The sequence below is a fragment of the Dendrobates tinctorius genome, unplaced genomic scaffold, assembly GCF_039654945.1.
Source record: "Dendrobates tinctorius isolate UK_male_01 unplaced genomic scaffold, ASM3965494v1 ptg000086l, whole genome shotgun sequence".
Lineage (NCBI taxonomy): Eukaryota > Metazoa > Chordata > Amphibia > Anura > Dendrobatidae > Dendrobates > Dendrobates tinctorius.
This window is the reverse complement of record NW_027361754.1, coordinates 31503507-31523912: the sequence shown is the minus strand read 5'-3', so window position 1 is coordinate 31523912 and position 20406 is coordinate 31503507. Positions and strand designations below refer to the sequence as shown.

At 47.9% G+C, this 20406-nt stretch overlaps 1 pseudogene; it reads left to right on the top strand.

The window, feature by feature from the left end:
• The first annotated feature begins 5528 nt into the window (after window positions 1-5528).
• LOC141098101 (nicotinamide N-methyltransferase-like) overlaps window positions 5529-20406 on the top strand; it is a 44814-nt pseudogene continuing 29936 nt past the window's right edge.

Genomic DNA, 20406 nt, shown 5'->3' with positions numbered 1-20406 from the left:
CTAGTTTTAGAAATAATATTGTCACGCTGTGACCGTCTTAGGTAGGGATGGGGAACCTCAATTTGTCCTTGGAACTGGTGCCCTAACTATTCCTGTCCTGGGGGGTTCTCTTGACGGTAGAGAGACCCAAGTCTTCGACCTCACTATGCTTCTGTTAATCCCTGGCCTGTCCCCTACCCCACCTCATGGAGCCTGGAGCAGAAGTGTAATGTGAACAAGACACAAGACAAAACAGAGGTAACAGAAACACTGTGTCATACAAAAGCACCAACCAACAATAGGAAGGAGGATAGGGACAGGTAAAAATAAACTAAATGGGAACAGGGACCAGGAGATAAACACACACGTACAACAGAATGCCTCTACAACAACTACTTTCCAAAATGTTTAGTCTTGCTATGCGCATAATATAATCTCCAATAACAACAACAAACTTTTATTCAGCACAGTGTTTTGTAAGAGCAAGGAAGCAGAGCTTTTCCATTCACCCATGACTGCACACTTGAGAGAAAGATCCACCCACCAAGGACATTAAACCTACTGAAATAAAAAAGTGGTACCTCTCCCCTGCATTAGTTGGCTTCCTGTCCTTCATGGGAACCTTGTGCTGGAATTGGTGGTTTCACAGAAGAGGATATCTTGTCTTACCCAGTCCTGTCCCGGTGCAGGAAGAGCAGGCGGTATGCCTGTGGGCAGGCCTTCAGAATGCTGGAAGCATCATATACCGGTCACGAGGGGGCTCTAGTGTATCTGTGAGCTGCACAGAAAAAAATGTGGTGCATTTCTTGGACCGTTGTGCCACCCTCCCTCCTCTGCTCTACCTACTCTCTTCCTCTGCTGTCCCAGCCGGGATGCACTTATGAGCGCACGCTCCGCTGACATCACAGGCACAATGCATGCTTGGAATAGGCATGCCTGAGAGAAGTTAAGGGGACTCGCTGGAAACAAGATGGAGGCACCCTAAGTGAAAACACTATCCTGGATGACCAGGGATTCAAGACAACCTGGTTTAGGTGGGTCAGAGGGGGGAGGAGCAATTACCGGGCTGGAGAAGGCTGAACCGAGGAGAGCATCATAGATTCTCCTTTAAAAAGGGAGGATATCCACAAGACAGTGCTTATGTTTAAACTCTTACTCCATCATGTAGGATCAGAGACGACAGCAGTAGTCACCACTACCATCACAAGCTCCATGTAAGCTTGGCCATAGTAAACGGGTAGAAGTGGCAGCTGTCCCATCCAGAGCAGTGGAAGGTCTGAGTCCAGGAGGGATGTCCTATGTATCTCTGAACAACCTCCAAATCCTGTACTCTGAAAGTGACAGCGGGTGGTGATTTTTGTGAATGTCACCAATTTTAATAGGGCCTTGTTTTTTGCTTAAATAACTAGGAACTTAGAAAAGCTAGTGCTAAGAAGAGGAATAGAGAGTGTGCCCTAGCAGTGGACTGACAGAAGAGTCTCTGTTTGGACTGCATACAAAAAACAATCCAGGAAGAGTCACCAAAATAATATCAAAGGTGATGGCCTACCTACCATTATCGTCCCTTACCTGGACGACTTTCTTTAGTGGGAAGTTCAAAAGACCACTGTGCATCACAGCTAAGGGATGTGAGATCATCCTAGAGGATCTTGGCTGGATGGTGAACACTCTCAAGTCAAGAATAAAAAAAGAGGATACAGTCCTTCCTCGGCCTGGCTCTAAGTCCCAATCTCCAGACCTGTCTCTTACCCAAAGACTAAATAGACAGGATAGTGAACCTGATCTTGACAGAAATAGATCATCCAGGAAAGACCCTAAGGGTATGTGCACACATTGTGGATTGGGCTCAGGAATTTCCTGAGCAGATTCTGCATCTCTTGACAGAAACCGCAGGTCAAAATCCGCACGGATTTGTGCGAATTTAATGTGGATTTTAAGCGGATTGTCAAGCGTTTTTTGGCCTGCGGTTTTCTATAATGAAATGGGTGTAGAAACGAAGTAGAATCCGCACAAAGAATTGACATGCTGTGGAAAATAAACTGCTGCAGAAAAATTCAGCATGGAATCCACAGCATTTGCACAGCAATTTTATTTTTCCATTGGTTAACATTGTATGGCCAAACACTTGCGGATCTGCAGCTATTCCACGTGGAAAATCCGCTGCGGATCAGCCACAAATCCGCAACGTGTGCACATACCCTAAGGAAGGCAATGTTCCTGTTAATATCAACATCCTGCATCCCAGCAGTAAGATGGGCCCAATTCCACATGAGACAACTTCAGTGGGAAAGTCTGCATGGAGATTGCTAAGAGGACATTTAGAAGGAAAGTTGGAACTTTCTTTATGGGTCAGAAGCGCCCTCTTTTGGTGGGCAGACAGAGTAAATTTGGCATCAGGGGTCCATTGAGTAAGGCCGGTAGACGAAAAACTTACAAGTGATGCAAGCAATTCAGGTTGGGGGCAGACCTGGGAAATCGCACAATTCAGAGGACATGGTCATCTCGAGAGAGAAATCGGGCATTGAAAGAGTTGTGGGCCATGGAAAAGGCTCTAAGAGGCTTTCTTCCCTTCCTTCTAGGTCATCATGTACGGGTCATGTCGGACCACCTGCTACGGTGAAAGGGAAATACTGAGTCAGAAAGGGTTTTCACCAGGGTTAGTCTCCACCCTGTTAAAAGGTACAAAGCCGATAACAAGGATTTATTGCAGGATGTGAAAAACATTTCTAGAATTTTCAGGACAGCCTTTAGGGGATAAGGCTCCAGTAGGTTCCATTCTAGAATTCCTGCAGTCACGTTTGGAGCTAGAATTAGCCACTAGTACCCTCAAGGTGCATGTTTCGGCCTTAGGCGCATTGTATAATTGTAATTTTGTGGCCAATAGATTGGTGTCACAATTCATAAAATCCTGTGTTAGGCCCAGGCTTATCTCAGTCCAAAGATTTCCCCCATGGGATCTAAATCTGGTACTGGAGGCATTAACCAAATACCCATTCGAAGCCCTACAAGAATTGTCAGCTAAATTCCTTACATAAAACCATTATATTAGTGGCACTTACATTGGCCCAAAGGGTGATCAATATACAGGCCCTGTCCATATGCCCTCCCTATACACAGATATGAGAATAGGGTTAAACTGAGACCTGACCAAGCTTACTTTCCTAAGGTAGCCCTTAAGTTCCATAGAAGAAATTATTTTGCCCTCCTTTTGTAATAACCCTAGGAATCCAGGGGAGGAAAGATTCTATAGGTTACATGTCAAAAGGACACTGTTATAATACATGTCTATGACCAGTCAGTGGAGGAAAGCCCAGTCGTTGTTTGTAGCCTTTCGAGGTAGCAAAAAGGTGTATTGGGTATCCAAGGGTACCATTGTCAGATGGATCAGGGAGGCCATTACTTTGTCTTATATTGTCAGTGGTGCTCCGGTTCCAGAAGCCATCATGGTTCACTACACCAGATTTGTGTCAACCCCCTGGGCAGAAAAAGCAGAGGTATCAATTGATCAGACTTGTAAAGGCGCTACCTGGTCCTCACCTTCTTTAGGCATTGCAGACTGAATCTGCCTTCCTCTGCTGTCTTACCCTTTGGTAGAAGGGTGCTGCAAGTGGTGGTCCCTCCCTAAAGTGTTTCCATTCTCCAAAAATCTCTCTTACTAGTAGCCAATTTGTGCAGAACCCATGACAGCACCCGTTTATTCCCCCACCTCTTATCACCATATTGGTGTGCATTATAGATTGTGTGATTTTGTGGTGTTGTGTTGGTTATATATATACTGTATTTAATCCGGGGGCCCTCTCCTGCTCTGTAACCCAACTTATACGGGGGAGAGGTACCGCCCTTTTATTTCAGTGTGTTTCCCGTGAAGCGCCCCAGAGGCTGTGGGGATTCGGCGCCGGGCCCGTTGACTTCAATGGGAAATGTCACAGTGGCTGTGACCAGGTCCGTGGCCTCAGGCGGTCATGTAAAAGGGGTAGATTGATGGGGATAAAGTTATTGTAGTGATTCGTGATGCCACCTGTGGTTTCTGGTCAGGTTGACCAGCGCTGCAGTGTTGCTTCTCTGGGATGGTGCACACAGACGCCCGCTTCAGTACTGAGTCCTCCCAGAAAGGGGTCCAGATAGCTTCCAGATAAGATGAAATGCACCTGTCCAGCTTTCCCTGTCAGTGTGTTCCTTTCCTGGCCATCTCCAAACACTACGCTGCTTAAACTCCTTCTTCCACTTAAGCGCTTCACAGTTATCGTTCTGGGCCAGCGACTGCAAATCCTGTCCAGACAACGTATGTTTTCCCATTTCTGTGATTCTACATAGCCGCCTTTCCAGTCGGACTAACTGTGGTAGGGGCGATGGTCCATAAGGAAACCAAAGCTATCGGCTTGCCAGTAGCACCCAGAGGAATGCGAACTAGGCTAGGGGCCGTTCCCTTTGCGACCAGTCTGGTTCCTTCCTCCACCTAACAGTCATCAGCGTGGATCGGGACCCACGGGATGACTTTCCAACCGTGTCCCTGGAAGAACCAATCTTCCTACGGAGAATCTGCTGTTTCTTTAGTCCAAACCGTCTGGCACTCCCCATGCAGTTGGGAGCTGCGCAGACTACGTCCTTCTCCTTCCCTCCCTCACAGGGGACCTCCTCTCAAACCTCAGCCTAGACTCATCTCCCAGCACTCTTCGTGTTCCAAGCAGTGAGCCATAAAGAGTGCTCTGCTACACTACTGGTGTGTGTGGGATGTGAGTGTTGGTCTGCTGGTCGGGTGCATCCACCTTACCTGTCAGTGGGATACCACACCTCTGGGTGAGGTGCAGTACCTCTGTGGCCTCTGGACCCGCAGGAGCCCCACACCCATCCTCTCTCAGGCGTGCTGTCATGGGTTATGGAAAAAATGGCTACCAATAAGTAACATTGGTGTTTCACTGGCAAGACAGAGAAGATCTGGCCAGGTTTTACAGGAAGAGTTTACAACAAGATCAGAAGCGGTTGAAATAAAGCTGCGTGTTTGTGACCAGCATAGAAATGGTCGGTAACCTCTTCAGTTCCAAAGGAAATCAAATTAATTTAATATGGGATCCAACCACACAAGCTAAATGGAAGATCTTCTACACCCAGATCTCCCAGTTCGGTGTGACACACTCGTGACAAATATAATGAAAAGTTGAGTTAGTGTTGTGCTTTTAATTCTTTAAAAAGACCTCTGCTTGCTGTGTTCAACAGGAATGTTCTCATTTACATCCAGAAGTGAAAATGGGCAGATCTATATTTTAGTTCCTATTTATATTATGTACCTTAGACATTTTTTTAAAATAAATAAAAAATCAAAGGCTGACAACACCCTTAAGGCTTTACATAACTTATGCCAATTTGAATCCCAATATACGCATCAAAACACCACAAAACATAGTGAACCTGAGGCTTCCTGCTTACATATATAGAATTATGAAAAGCTAGGACATTTGAAACTCTACCTACATTTACGTCACTGGATCAGTGGGATAAATAAGGTAACATTTCCCAGAAGTTACAGACCTACCACAAGAGCAGGAGACGCAATGGACCCACCATTCACCAAATAGGAAACACATTAAGGAATTTAGCCCCATTGATTACTTCAGTACTTACTACGCACCAGGAAAAGGGGTTCTTTTTGGAGAATGGACTGTATTGTTTTACAAAACCTTTATGAAACCTTCACTTCAGGTAAAGTAATCTGTGGTAAAGATTAGATGGAACTTTTCTCAAAGCCACACCCATGGGTTTCAGAGAGCTGAGATATGTTGAGTAGTTTTGAGGGTCTTCATGTTGTAGTGCTGCTCTATTTGCTAGAGCTTTTTTTGTTTTCTAGGGAGCCATTATGTATCTCACACAGACTTATAATGGCACTACAGGGAGGTAGAAAACACCTATTCATATGCGTTGGTCCATTACAGTCGGTCATATGATATTTTTTGCAATGACAGAAGGTTTCACCTTTTACCTTTTTGTACAAGTGGGTTAATTAATTCAATGATATATTGTGACTAGTGATGAGCGAGCATGCGCGCCACTACTCTGTACTCGCCTGAGCTTCTCACTGCTCGAGATGCTCGGAGCTCGCCGAGTATTTCCGGGGTTGCTCGGCGGGTGCTCGGGTCCCCTTCCTCCATGTTTGGCGCTTTTTAGAGAGCCAATGAACATCCAGGGATTGCCTGCCACACGCTGTAATGCCGCAGCCATGTTGGTTGTGGCATTACAGTGATTGGCTGGCCCCACAACGTCATCAGGTCTATGTCAGACCTGGCATCGCCATGCTCTTCACAGTCTACTCTGGACTCAGGCAGTGTAGGGAGAGTTGCTGCTGAGCTATGGAGAGATTTGCTTGGTTCTTACTTAGTTTAGGTAAACCTCAATATATTCTACACATATCCATCTCAACTAACAGTCCTTCAGAGGACTAATTCAGCTGCATAGATATCAATGTTACGCAGGCAGGCAGTGTATGTGGCAGACCGCAGTGCATAGACTGTAGCTAGAGGGTCCATTCCACTTCTGTCTGCTGTTGCTGCTTTTACAGATATTTCTAGACATAGCCACAGATATCGGGCCAGGAATACCTTTTATTGGATCTTAATCCTGATTATTTACTTAAAAAGCAATCCAGAGAACACCATTTTTTCCCATCACCCAAGACAGCACACCTGAGAGAGGGATCCGCCCCGCCAGGACTAGACTGAAATATAAGGGGTGCTACCTCTTCCCTGTTTCAGCTGGGTTCCTGTCCTGGATGGGGATCCCGTACTGAAGGAAGGTACCTGTCTTGGGTAAATGGAAAAGATCCTTGGTCTGTCCCGGCGTGGGAAGAGCAGGTCCGGTACCTGTAGCGCCGGCCTTCAGGTGCAGAAAGCACCGTCCACAGGTCTCCTGGGGGCTTGCTGTACGTGCTGGCGTGGGTGGCATTTCCGGTGGGTGTCATGTTAGATCCACTGCGCCACCTCCCAGGGCTGGCTCCCGCCTGGATTACACGTGGAGGAGTGGCCAGGGTTTCTTCCGGGTACTGCTGAAGTCACAGGCGCCATAAGGCTTGATGGGAGAGGTGCCCTGCATCAGAGAAGCGCAGGAAACAAGATGGTGGTGCACTGTGAGACGTCGGCAGGTATGAAAATAAACGGTGGCCGGCTGGCGGTCGCAGTGGGAGGCGGAAGATACACTGGAGCGAGGCTTGCGTTATTTAAAGCATGGACACCAGAGCGGAAGGCGTTTGGAAAAATGGAGTCAGTTGATTCAGAGCAACGGCAATCACCGTTGCCACCACCACTACCTCCAGGCAAACCGACAGTTCATCAGCAGCATGGGCAAAAAGGTGACAGCCGCTGAAGAGGCAGGAGCAGCAACCGTCCCAGCCAGAGATCCCGGTAATCCTCGGTGTCCAGAGAGGATGCATTATGTGTCCCACCACGGCCTCCGAGTGTGGTACCCATGGTTATCAACGGGTGGTGATGGTGCGTGATCTCCGTGAATGTCAGCTAGGCGTTAATAGGCCGCTATTGTTTGCTTAAATCTTTAGGAAAAGCCTAGAAAGTCCATGGGAAAGAAAAATAACAGGGTCTGTGTCCTGTGTAAAAATCCCCTAGCGAAGGATTGGCAGAAGGACCTATGTTCCAACTGCATCCAAAGGACCATTGCGGAAGAGACCTCCAGTTTTGCAGCTAGCCTTTGATCAGTTATCGGGTCGGAGGTGTAGGGTTCCCTTAAGTCGCTACTGAAGAAAGGGAGAAAAAATGTTAGGGATCTTCTTTCTAATTCGACTCCTTCACCCTCGTCTCAGGGCCTAGCCCATCCTGAATCCCCATCTTCCTCTTCCTCAGATATTGATATGTGGGGTAGGCCATATTTTCCTATAGAGGACACGGATGGTCTGCTTAAGGCCATTAGAATGACTATGGACCTGAAAGAGGAGAAAATGACTAAGTTGCTGGAAGATGTCATGTTAGGGGATTACAGGAGAAAAAAAAAAAGGTACCTTCCCAGTCAATGCCAAGGTCCAGGCACTCATTAATAGAGAATAGAGGAGACTGTAGAAGTCAGGTGCCCTACCCTCCTCCTCTAAAAGGAGGTATTCTTTTGAAGAGAAGGAAATAGATATTTGGGACAATGTTCCAAAAATTGATGCCACGGTATCCAGGTCATCTAAAAGGTCAGAGCTACCCTTAAAGGACTCAGGGGTACTCAGGGACCCATTGGAGAAAAGAGCGGACACTTACCGGAGGCACAAATGGGAAGCAGCAGCAGGGGGGCTAAAGCAAGCAATTGCTGGAACTTGTACAGCACATTCATTAATGATCTGACTCCAGTATCTCGAGGAGCAACTCACAACCAAGGTTGCGAGAGAGAAAATTCTATCAGACATGTATTTGTTACATGGGGCCACAGCTTTTTTGGCAGATACATCTGCTGATTCTTTGAGACTGGCGGCTAGAGCAGCCAGATTATCGAATGCGGCAAGGTGTGCGTTATGGGTCAAAGGATGTCCAGGAGATTTACAATATATGATTAAGCTGTGTTTGCTACCCTGTGATGGCCAGTTTCTATTCTGAATGACATTCTAGAGCAAGTGATAGGAAGAATGGCTTTCCCAGGCTCTCAGGGGATCAGAGAAGGCCGTCTTTCCAGAGGAGAAAATTCAGCAGAGGTTGTCCTCCAATAGAAAGAAGAAAATGGGAGGATAGGGGAAAAAAGAGTTCGGATTCATGTTCGGTGGCCACTCCTCTACAGCCAGAAAGTCCTCGCAATGATGCCAGAACTCCTCGGGGGGGGGAGGCTTTCATTCTTTGTTCAGGCCTGGGAAAACATCTCCAACACCAAGGTTCTGAACAAACTGAAGGAAGGCCTGAAAATAAAATTCTTTCAGCTGCCAAAACAAACATTTCTGTCAGGAAGGGGTTGGAAGCACAGCTGGGCCCTAGAAACAGAGATCCTGAGCTTGGTGGACAAACAAGTCCTGTCCGAGGTTCCACACGAATAGAAGGAGAGGGGGTTTTATTCAACCCTCTTTTTAATAAAAAAAAAACATGGCTCGTTCGGAACTATTATAAATCTGAAGAGTCTCAATCATTGGGTGAAAAAGCACACCTTCAAAATGGAATCAGTGACTACAACCATAAAGCTTCTCCATGACGATTGTTTTAGGGTGGTAGTCAATTTAAAGGATACGTATCACCACATCCCTATCCATTCAGGTTATCAAAAATATTTGAGGGTGGCCCTATATATCCAGGGCAGTCTCAGACATTTTCAGTTCAGAGCCCTTCCTTTTGGCCTATCAATAGCCCCGAGAGTATTCACCAAGGTCATAGCGGAGATAACAGCCTTCTTCTGAATCCAAAACACAGTTATAGTTCTGTGGCGCCCCTGAGGGTTCATACGCCACAGAGGTACTGCACCTTCTCCTGATGTGTAGTATCCCACTTCCCAGGTAAGATGGGGACACCTGACCAGACTCCAGCACCTGCACCCAACACGGAAACCTTAGAAAAACAGGGCACCCTCTATGACCCCTGCTTGGTTCATGAAGGGTGCTGAGAGGTGGGTGGAGTGTAGTTTTGCACTAGAGAAGGGGAAAACTGAAAGGGAGTCAGGATCAGTTCCCCAGAGGGGGTAGCAGTGAGAGGACTTGTATGCAGCAGCCTCCTGTAAGCTGGAGCTGCTGGAAAGGAAAGGAGGAGAGGATCAGTTCTCCAGAAGAAAGATTGGAAAGGACGGGACGTGAGGAGGAGAGAGCTGGGAACTGGAGCTAGAGCAGAGCCCTTTCCTAAGTTTAAGCGCCAAAGGCTGGGCGCCGGTATCCGAGGCTGTGTGGTCAGCTGTGCTAATGGTTCTACAGCAGAAACCGTAGGAATAGAAGTTGAGACCACTTTATTCCCACGTAAGACTTGACGACACAGTAGCAACGTGTGTGAGCCGGGACATGATTGTAAGGAGTCCCTGAAGTAGGCTACAGCTACCTGTCATGCGAGTGGAGTTCTATGTAACAGCGGGAAAGAGGAACTTTAGTGTAATTCATAACTGCTAGTACTTCAGATAAGCGCTAGTAAGGAGACATCCAGTAAAGGCACATACGGAAGGGAGTGCTGGAAAGGTGTACTTCATTTACCTGGGAGATGGCTGAGCCCCTCACCTGGAGGACACGGCACTGAAGCAGGCACCTGTATATGCCAGAAATGTGAGTAAAGCTTTGGAACTGCATTGAGCTGTGTTTCTGCCTTCTTCATGCGTCAACCTTTCAGCACTGCTACATCCCTTTGCCTAAACACTACACCATCTACCTCAACACCTACTACAGGTGCCCTGGGACTACAGCTCTGCCTGTGGAGAGCTATTACACCTCTGCTGCATCCCACCATCTGTCCCAGAGGATCTGCACTGCAGCACTGGTTGCCTCTGACCAGATGCCACAGGTGGCATCACAAACTTATCTACACATAAACTTTACTCAGCATCAATCCTCTTATTTTACATGGACACTCAGGGCCACGGACCGGGTCACTGCCAACGTGACACTTCCCCTTTAAGACACCGGCCCGGTACTGAGTAAACCCCACAGCCCTGGGGGTGATCCAGTTCCCTATCTAGACGACTTTATGATAGTAGGAAGATCAGAGGATCACTGTGCGACACAGTTAAGACAGGTGTCAGAGACCCTACAAGAACTGGGATGGTGAATACCCAAAAGTCAAAATTACAACCCATAAAGGTGTAGACCTTCTTGGATTTTATCCTGAACTCTGAGATACAAGCTTGTCTTCTACCCAAGGACAAAATAGAGCAGGTGGTAAATCTAACCTTGGCAGCCATAGAGCAACCACAAATGTCCCTAAGAAATGCAATGTCCCAGTTGGGAACCCTAACATCCTGTATCTCGGCAGTCAGATGGGCACAATTCCATACCAGACAGCTGCAATGGGAGATCCTGTCAGCACAGAGGTTGTTAAGAGGGCGTTTAGAAGGGAAGGTAAATCTTTCCATGGGGATCAGGGACTCTCTCAGATGGTGGTCAGACAGGACAAATCTGACATCAGGGGTTCCATGGGAAGCATTGGTAAGTGATGTGATCTAACAGATGCAATTTTCTCAGGGTGGGTCAAGCAGATCAGGGGTCTTGGGGTCCTCAGGAGCTGGGGTTATTCTTGAACCTAAAAGAACTATGGGGGGTGAACAGGGCCCTAAAAAAGTTTATTCCTCTACCCCAGGGCCGCAACATCTGAATTATGTCAGACAACCGGGCCCCGGTAGCATATGTCAGTCACCAGGGGGGAACAAGGTCATACTCCCTAATGGAAGCAGCCAACAATATTTTTCAGTTAGCGGAACAACACCTCTTATCCCTTACAACACTACACATAAAGGGGACAGAGAACATTGAAGCAGACTTCCTAAGCCACAAGAGACTAAAGCAGGGGGTATGGGCCTTAAACCTAAGTGTTTTCCACTGCTGGAAAGTTTTTTTTTGGGAACAAAAGCAACAGGAAAGTAAAAAGGTTTTGTTCACTAAACCCAAGGGAAAGGCCATTCGCGGTAGACTCCATACTAGAGTTGAGCAAAATGGGTTGGTCAAATTCATAAGTCGCCGACTTTCACTAAAGTCGGGTTTCATGAAATGAAAACCGACCATAGCGTGAGGTCGGCCACGAGGTCGGCGACCAGAACGCCAAAGTCGCGTTTCAAATGATGATTCCAGCGCCCTTTTTCAGCCAATGATGGAGGACGCACACTGTGCGCAAAGCGATGACATGGGCAGCGGTCACCACCATCTTTGAGAAGGGCCTGCAAGTGATTGGCTTGCTTTGTGTGGCGTCACAAGGGGTATAAAAGGGCGTGCACGCCGACCGCCATCTTACTTATGCCGATTTTAGCATAGGGAGAGGTTGCTGCTGATGATACTGAATAAGAGATAGCGTTAGGCAGGGAAGAACAAAAAAAAGCTGATGAACTCCCTCTTCTGGTGAAGGAAGGTAGTGAGGCTGATTACCAAACAGCTGAGCAGAATGATGATGACTGGGTGACTGGAATTGCTGACTGGATATAAGGCAGCCGACGCCCTTCTGCCTTGCGGGTGATTTCTCTGAGGGATTCTTGGAGACCAGTTTGATTCCTGCTCCTCAAAAGCTAAGTTTTCTGCTCTGCTTTTTGCATTTTTGTTTTGGTTTTGTTTTGCCTTGTTTTGCTGGATTTCTGCCATCCCCTGCTGGGGTGAGCTGAATTCCTTTTTGCTCTGTCTTCAGAAAATACCTGGGTACTGATATACACTCACTGGCCACTTTATTAGGTACACCTGTCCAACTGTGTGTTAAGACTTAATTTCTAATCAGCCAATCACATGGCGGCAACTCAGTGCATTTAGGCATGTAGACATGGTCAAGACAATCTCCTGCAGTTCAAACCGAGCATCAGTATGGGGAAGAAAGGTGATTTGAGTGCCTTTGAACGTGGCAAGATTGTTGGTGCCAGAAGGGCTGGTCTGAGTATTTCAGAAACTGCTGATCTACTGGGATTTTCACGCACAACCATCTCTAGGGTTTACAGAGAATGGTCCGAAAAAGAAAAAAAATCCAGTGAGCGGCAGTTCTGTGGCCGGAAATGCCTTGTTGATGCCAGAGGTCAGAGGAGAATGGGCATACTGGTTCGAGCTGATAGAAAGGCAACAGTGACTCAAATTGCCACCCGTTACAACCAAGGTAGGCAGAAGAGCATCTCTGAACGCACAGTGCGTCGAACTTTGAGGCAGATGGGCTACAGCAGCAGAAGACCACACTGGGTACCACTCCTCTCAGCTAAGAACAGGCATCTGATGGCTACTTTCAGCAGGATAATGCGCCATGTCATAAAGCTCGAATCATCTCAGATTGGTTTCTTGAACATGACAATGAGTTCACTGTACTCAAATGGCCTCCTCAGTCACCAGATCTCAATCCAATAGAGCATCTTTGGGATGTGGTGGAACGGGAGATTCGCATCAGGGATGTGCAGCCGACAAATCTGCGCCAACTGTGTGATGCCATCATGTCAATATGGTCCAAAATCTCTGAGGAATGCTTCCAGCACCTTGTTGAATCTCTGCCACGAAGAATTGAGGCAGTTCTGAAGGCAAAAGGGGGTCCAACCCGTTACTAGCATGGTGTACCTAATAAAGTGGCCAGTGAGTGTAGTCTTTTTGAAGCCTAGCGTCTTCAGGGCTTTTTTCCCTATCAGTCTGTTGGCTCTTGCTTCGATAGGGTTTTGGCGGATTGCAGACAGCAGCTTTTCTATCCTGTCCTATTTAGTTAGCTTGGGCCCCATCATTTGCTCAGCCTATCTTTCTATCTGTGTGAGTGTTTTTTCATCTTGCTTCACCGTCATTATATGTTGGGGGCTGCCTATTGCTCTGGGGTCTGCTCTGGGGCAGTTTAGATTTCCCTTTCTGTCTTTAGGCTATGTAGTCCTCCGGCTGTGATCGAGGGGTCTAGGGCACCGTAGGAACCCCCCACGGCTACTGCTAGTTGTTGTTAGGTTCAGGGGTCTGCAATCCGATAGCTGCCAACTTCTCTGGTTTTCTGGACTTAGCTAGTATTTCTGTTTTTGCCTCCTACGGTGACTCATTCATAACACAGTTGGCTGTAGGTGTTCGACCCTCTTCCTCCTCCTCCAGAAGCGAAAGCTCTTCCACAGAGCACAGTCGCGCGAGCACTCCATCCGCAGCTGCCAGTGTTGCACACGAGGTGTCCCACTATCGAACAGCTAGCGGTAAGCGTCAACAGGCTGTGTTGAAGATGATGTGTTTGGGCGACAACAGACACACCGTGGAGGTACTGGCCGACTACTTGCAGCGACAAACTGAGTCATGGCTGGGCAGTCTACATCTTGAGGCAGGCAAGGTATTTAGTGATAATGGCCGGAATTTTGTGGCAGCCATAGCCAGAGGCGTATCTAGGCTTTCTGGCACCCGGGGCAAGATTTGGTTCGGCGCCCCCCCCCCCCAAGTACATATGCGACTTGCACACTTAGTCATGTACCCACGAGCTGCTCTCCCTAATGCTCTCAATGTTCAGTAAAAAACTGAAAGCAGGAAGAGAAGCTCGTTGTCACAGGACCATAAGTATGAAAATCGCATATGAGTGAAGTGTCCATGTGATGGCACTGGAACCTGTAGAGCTGAATCCTGACATTGCAGCTTCTGAATTCTCACAACGAATGCACTGCACACTTTTAGGATTCTCCCTTGTCGATGTACAGTCATGTCAGCACAAGTATGTGATTTATATACTTCTGGCCACATTCCGACTAGACGTGTCCGGCCTCGCTCCGTTCATTTTCATGGAGTGAGGCCACACATGTCTAGTCAGCATGTGACCGCATGTATGTAAATTACCGGCATGAGAGAATCCTGACAGCGTTCAGTGGGCACTGTGAGAATTCAGAAGTCTGCAGTCACATAGAATGTCTGCAGACTCAGCGCAAACCTGGACAACCCCTATAATGCTCCTAACAAATAAAAACATGAGAATTAGTCAGTGTCACAAATAACATTTACACCCAGGTACCTTATAGATGACGTCGTCTCTGCAGTCGTTCTCCTTTTCTTCTTCTTGTCCAGAACCCATGATGAGTTTTGTCATCCACAGCCATCTCTGTAGACTTCCATCTTCTCTGGTCTTCTGCAGCAAATCTCCACACGACGCCCTTAAAGATAGAAGTGTCATTATAATGCTCCTGAATAAAAATATCTGCAATATACTGTCGCCTCACACTATTCCCCTCCCTCCTCATACTGTCTCCTCATATATTACCCCCTCACTCTCTATACTGTCTGCTCACACATATCCCCGACTCCCCATACTGTGTCCACATACATTCACCCGTTCGCACCCCTTACTGTCTGCACCCAACCCCCATACTGTTTCCTCATACTCTTCATTTTGTGTCCTCAAATCTCCCCACACACATTAAATACCATCCCCACTCCAAATCCCCCATCACTAATCCCCCACACACATTAAGTACCCCCCATCCCCACTCAATAACCCCTCATCCCTACTCCCAAATCCCCCCACACATTATGTACCCCCACTCCAAATCTCCCCACACATTATGTACCCCCACTCCAAATCCCCCCACACATTAACCCCCATCCCCACTCATTAACCACCATCCCCACTCATTAATCCCCCCACTCATTAACCCCCATCCAACCCCCATCTCTACTCATTAACCCCCACAGTCATTAACCCCATCTCCACTCATTAACCCCCCAATCATTAACCCCCATCCCCACATTAACCCCCATCTCCACTCATTAACCCCCCACATTAACCCCCATCCCCACATTAATCCCATCTCCACTCATTAACCCCCATCCCCACATTAATCCCATCTCCACACATTAACCCCCATCCCCACATTAATCCCATCTCCATTCATTAACCCCCACACATTAACCCCCATCTCCACTCATTAACCCCCATCTCCACTCATTAACCCCATCCCCACATTAACCCCCATCTCCACTCATTAACCCCCATCCCCACATTAACCCCCATCTCCACCCATTAACCCCCATCTCCACCCATTAACCCCCATCTCCACTCATTAACCCCCTTCCCCACATTAAGCCCCATATCCACTCATTAAGCCCCATATCCACTTATTAACCCCCATCTCCACTCATGAACACCCCCATCTCCACCCATTAACCCCCCACTCATTAACCCCCATCTCCACTCATTAACCCCCATCCCCACATTAACCCCCTTCCCCACATTAAGCCCCATATCCACTCATTAACCCCCATCCCCACATTAAGCCCCATCTCCACCCATTAACCCCCCACTCATTAACCCCCATCTCCACTCATTAACCCCCTTCCCCACATTAAGCCCCATCTCCACTCATGAACACCCCCATCTCCACCCATTAACCCCCCACTCATTAACCCCATCTCCACTCATTAACCCCCATCCCCACATTAACCCCCTTCCCCACATTAAGTCCCATATCCACTCATTAACCCCCATCTCCCATCTTCAGTGGTTCTTCAGCTCCACAGAGGAGCACACTTACCACCAGCGTTCGCTCTGGGCGCCGGGGAGTGACATCAGCAGCGTGATCACATGACCTGATCACTCTGCTGACGTCGCTCTGGCCCGGCGGTCAGAGCTTCAATTGTACTGGCGTCTGTATAGACGCCAGTACAATTGCTGCCTGGGAGTCAGCGCGGCCTCCTTCTCTGTGTCGGCTGTCAGCTTGACAGCCGACACAGAGAACCGCCGACACACAGGACGGGGGGCGGCAGAACGCAGCCGCAGGGGGAGAGACACTGCCGACCGCTGCATTAGGCGGTCGGGCGGCCCGACTGCGCCCCCCTGCTGCCTGCGCCCGGGGCAACTGCCCCGGCTGCCCCCCCTGGATACGCCACTGGCCATAGCCCTTTCAAAACTCAGACACATACCTTGCCTCGCTCACACCTTGAACCTGGTGGTGCAGTGCTTCCTCAATAATTATCCAGAGTTAACAGCCCTGCTCCATAAGGTGCGAAGACTGTGCTCGCACATCCGCCGGTCGCCCGTACACTCCAGTCGTATGCAGAAGCTGCAGCGATTGCTCCACCTTCCCAAGCACCGCCTAATTATCGACGTTGCAACAAGGTGGAACTCCACCCTGCACATGGTTGAGAGTCTGTGTGAACTGAGGCAGGCCATAATGCATTTGTGGGAGGATACACGGACAGGCAGTTTTAGGGCAGACATGGAGTTGTCTGGTGTGCAGTGGTCGTAGCTGAAAGACCTCTGTAAAGACGTTCTGTGTTTTGAGGAATGCACACGGCTGGTAAGTGCAGACGACGCCATCATAAGCAAGAGCATCCCACTTATGCATCTGCTCATGCAAACTATGACGCACATTAAGGAGCAGGTGTCTGCAGCCAAAGAGGAAGAGGAGGAGGGAAGCCTTGATGACTGTCAGCCATTGTCTGCTCAGGGAACGCTTCTGGACGAGGTGGAGGAAGAAGAGGAAGAGGAGGAGGAGGATGATGGGGATGATTATTTAGGGGAGGAGGATGCTTCTCAGGGGGCAAGAGAAAATGTTGGCATGGCAAGGTCAGTTACAGGGTTTGTGCGTGACTGGAAAGATGTGGATTTGCCAGAAAGTGCTCCTCCACCCAGCACTCGCAGTGCATCATTGACACCTGGAACATTGGCCCACATGTGTGATTATGCCTTGCAGATCCTAAAAAGGGACCCCCGCATTGCCAAAATGATGAACGATGACGACTACTGGTTGGCCAGCATCCTGGATCCACTCTATAGAGGCAAATTCGAAAACATCATGCCACAGGAGAACCTAGAGCTAATATTGGCTAACAAACAATTAACTCTGGTAAACCATTTGTTTGAGGCATTCCCAGCACACAGCAGTGCTGATGGTTCTCACACGAGCCGTAGGTGGCAACATGGAAGAGGTGTTCGTGGTGCACACATCTGAAGTGGCGCTGGAGACAGGGGTTTCATGACCATGTTGTGGACTGATTTTTCAAGTACCGCTCACAAGACTGGTAATACTGCATCGATTGAAAGTGACAGGAGACAGCAGTTGTCAACTATGGTTACAAACTACTTCTCCTCCCACATCGATGTTCTCCCTCACAGGTCATTCCCCTTTGACTATTCGGCCTGTAAACTGGACACCTGGCCTGAATTGGCACAATATGCCTTACAGGAGCTCGCTTGCCCTGCTGCTAGTGTGCTATCCGAAAGAGTCTTCAGTGCTGCTGGATCAATCATGACAGAAAAAAGGACCCGTCTGTCGACCCAAAATGTTGATGATCTAACCTTCATTAAAATGAACCATGCATGGTTTTCAAAGGATTTTGTCCCACCTTCCCCCTGCTGACACATAGGTTGCCAGAAAAATGGCTCGCTTTTGTCCTCCTCTTTCTTGGACTTCTCCAATTCCTCCATTTGCAGCTGCTGAATGTCCAGCATCAACATATGCCATTTTTTAAACCTCCCTAACTGGGCTGCCTCCTCCCCCAGGGCCGGGGTCACCACCTGGCGCACGCACCCGTGCGAGTGCCGTTGCCCTGGACAGGTGGGTGGGCCCACTCTTGGGCGACGGCACTGGCACAGGGTCCCTCATAGTACAATCCAGTGTCTCTGACGGTGGGGGTGCACACCCGCCGTCAGACACACCGGCGTACTATGAGGGGCCCTGTGCCAGTACCGCCGCCCACGAGTGGCCCCCCTTGCTTGCTCAGGGCCCCAGCACTTGCAATACTTACCTCTCCCTGCTCCACCGCTGTGTAGTCTGGGCTGTTAAATCCTTCACTGGGACTGCCACTACAAATTTGGTGAACTGATAGATGATGGTTAAGACGTAGCTATGCCCTGTCCTGCTGGGCTCTATCTTCAGATGATCAATGGCTTCCATTCGTTATGGATTTCGACTCACAATGAGATGCAGTGGTGGTTTATCATCACCTTTCACAGTTTTCCTACTCACAGACGTGTGACATTCCTGCCCACATTTTTATATGTGTCCTCTCATGCCAATCCAATAGAATTGCCTATGGCCTGTGGCTTCTGTCTTTTGCACTCCAAAGTTACCTGACAGATCATGATAGTCAGTGAGGACCATGTCTACATCTCTCCCTGTGATCACAATTTGATAGAGATGAGTAATGGTGATGGGATCCACGGTACTGCGATATAGCAACCCTTTCTTCACAAAGAACTGTTTTCGCTGTCTCCACAGATAAAGTAATTGAGGGTCAGCATCTCCTCTGAGAATTGTCATGAACTCATTTTCTGCTCCACCAGTTGAGAGTTCCCCTTCCGTTCTCCCTCTAGTGGTGACGGGAGGTAGTGCGGTTGGTTTAAGTGGTAGTGATCTGCCACCTGATGAGGAAGATAACGATTGGATCTCTGGAGTATCAGACTGGATATAAGACAGCTGACGCCCTATCCAGGTGCTGGTGATTCAGTTTGCTTCTCAGGTCCTGGACTTCAGCTCTCTTCCTGTCTTCTCAAGTTAAGTTTGTTTTTTGCTAATGTTCACACTTGCGCTTGTTGGTCAATTCAGTTTGTTGTGTAATCAGCCTGCCCCTGCTGAGGCTATGCTGAAATTCCACTCCTATTAATCAGTATTTGCCAATCTGCTTTTTGTCCCTTATTAGATTGGCCTCTTTTTTGCTCTGTCTCAGAATATTTCAGAGTGCTGATATAGGTTTAGAAGTCTAGTGACTTCAGGGTTAATTTTGCTATCAGAAGTGTTGGACAATATTTTCGTAGGTTGTTTTTGGCAGATTGCAGACAGTGTCTTTCCTTTTCTGTCCTTTTTAGTTAGCCGGGCCCCATCGTTTGCTCAGCCTATTTTTCTTGCCTTTGTTTGTATTTTCATCTTGTTTCACCGTCAATACATGTGAGGGGCTGTCTTTCCTTTGGGGTCAGCTCTGGGGCAGTTAGTTTTCCTCTTTTCTTGCTTTAGGCTTATGTAGTTCTCTGGTTGTGATGAGGCGTCTAGGACCAACGTAGGAACGCTCCACGACTGCTGCTAGTTGTGCGGTTAAGATCAGAGATCTGCAATCTGCATAGTTACCATCTTCTCTGGTTTTCTGAGACTTAGCTTGTTGTATTTTTTTCCTCCTCGGTTTCCCATTCATAACAGAATCACCAGCCCTACCGCAGATTCTAGGGTACTCAAAAGCAGGAAGGAATTGTTAGAGAAAGAAAAAGAAAAGAAAAAAATCAGAATTTTTTTTTCTTTTTTTATGTATTTTTTCCTCTTTTTCTCTGGGGCCGTAGGAGGATTTTTTTCCTAATGGAGAGTAAGCAACTGTCTGATCGTGTGGAGCAGCTTGCTGCTGAAGTACAGGGAATTTCCACCTACCTCATTCAGTCACATGCTGCTGAACCTAAGATTCCTACTCCTGATGTGTTTTCTGGGGATTGGTCTAAATTTCTGAATTTTAAGAATAATTGTAAATTATTTCTTGCCTTGAAGCCTAACTCATCGGGGAGCTCTGTGCAGCAGGTTAAAATTGTCATCTCCTTGCTGAGCGGCGATCCCCAGGATTGGGCTTTTTCTCTGGCACCTGAAAATCCTATTCTGACTAATGTGAATGCATTTTTTCAGGCCTTGGGGTTGTTGTATGATGAACCTAATGCCGTTGATCAAGCTGAGAGAACCCTGTTGGCATTAAACCAGGGTCAGGATCCTGCAGAGTTGTACTGTCAAAAATTCCAAAAGAGGGCGGTCCTTACTACATGGAAGGTTTGTCAGAGACCGTAAAAGATTTTATGGTGGGATTTCCTGTTCCCTCTGGTCTGGATGGCTCTATGTCATTAGCCATTCAAGTTGATCGGCGTTTACGTGAACGTAAAACTACGCGGGAGGCGCTGCCACCTTTTGAACAAATGTCTGAACCTA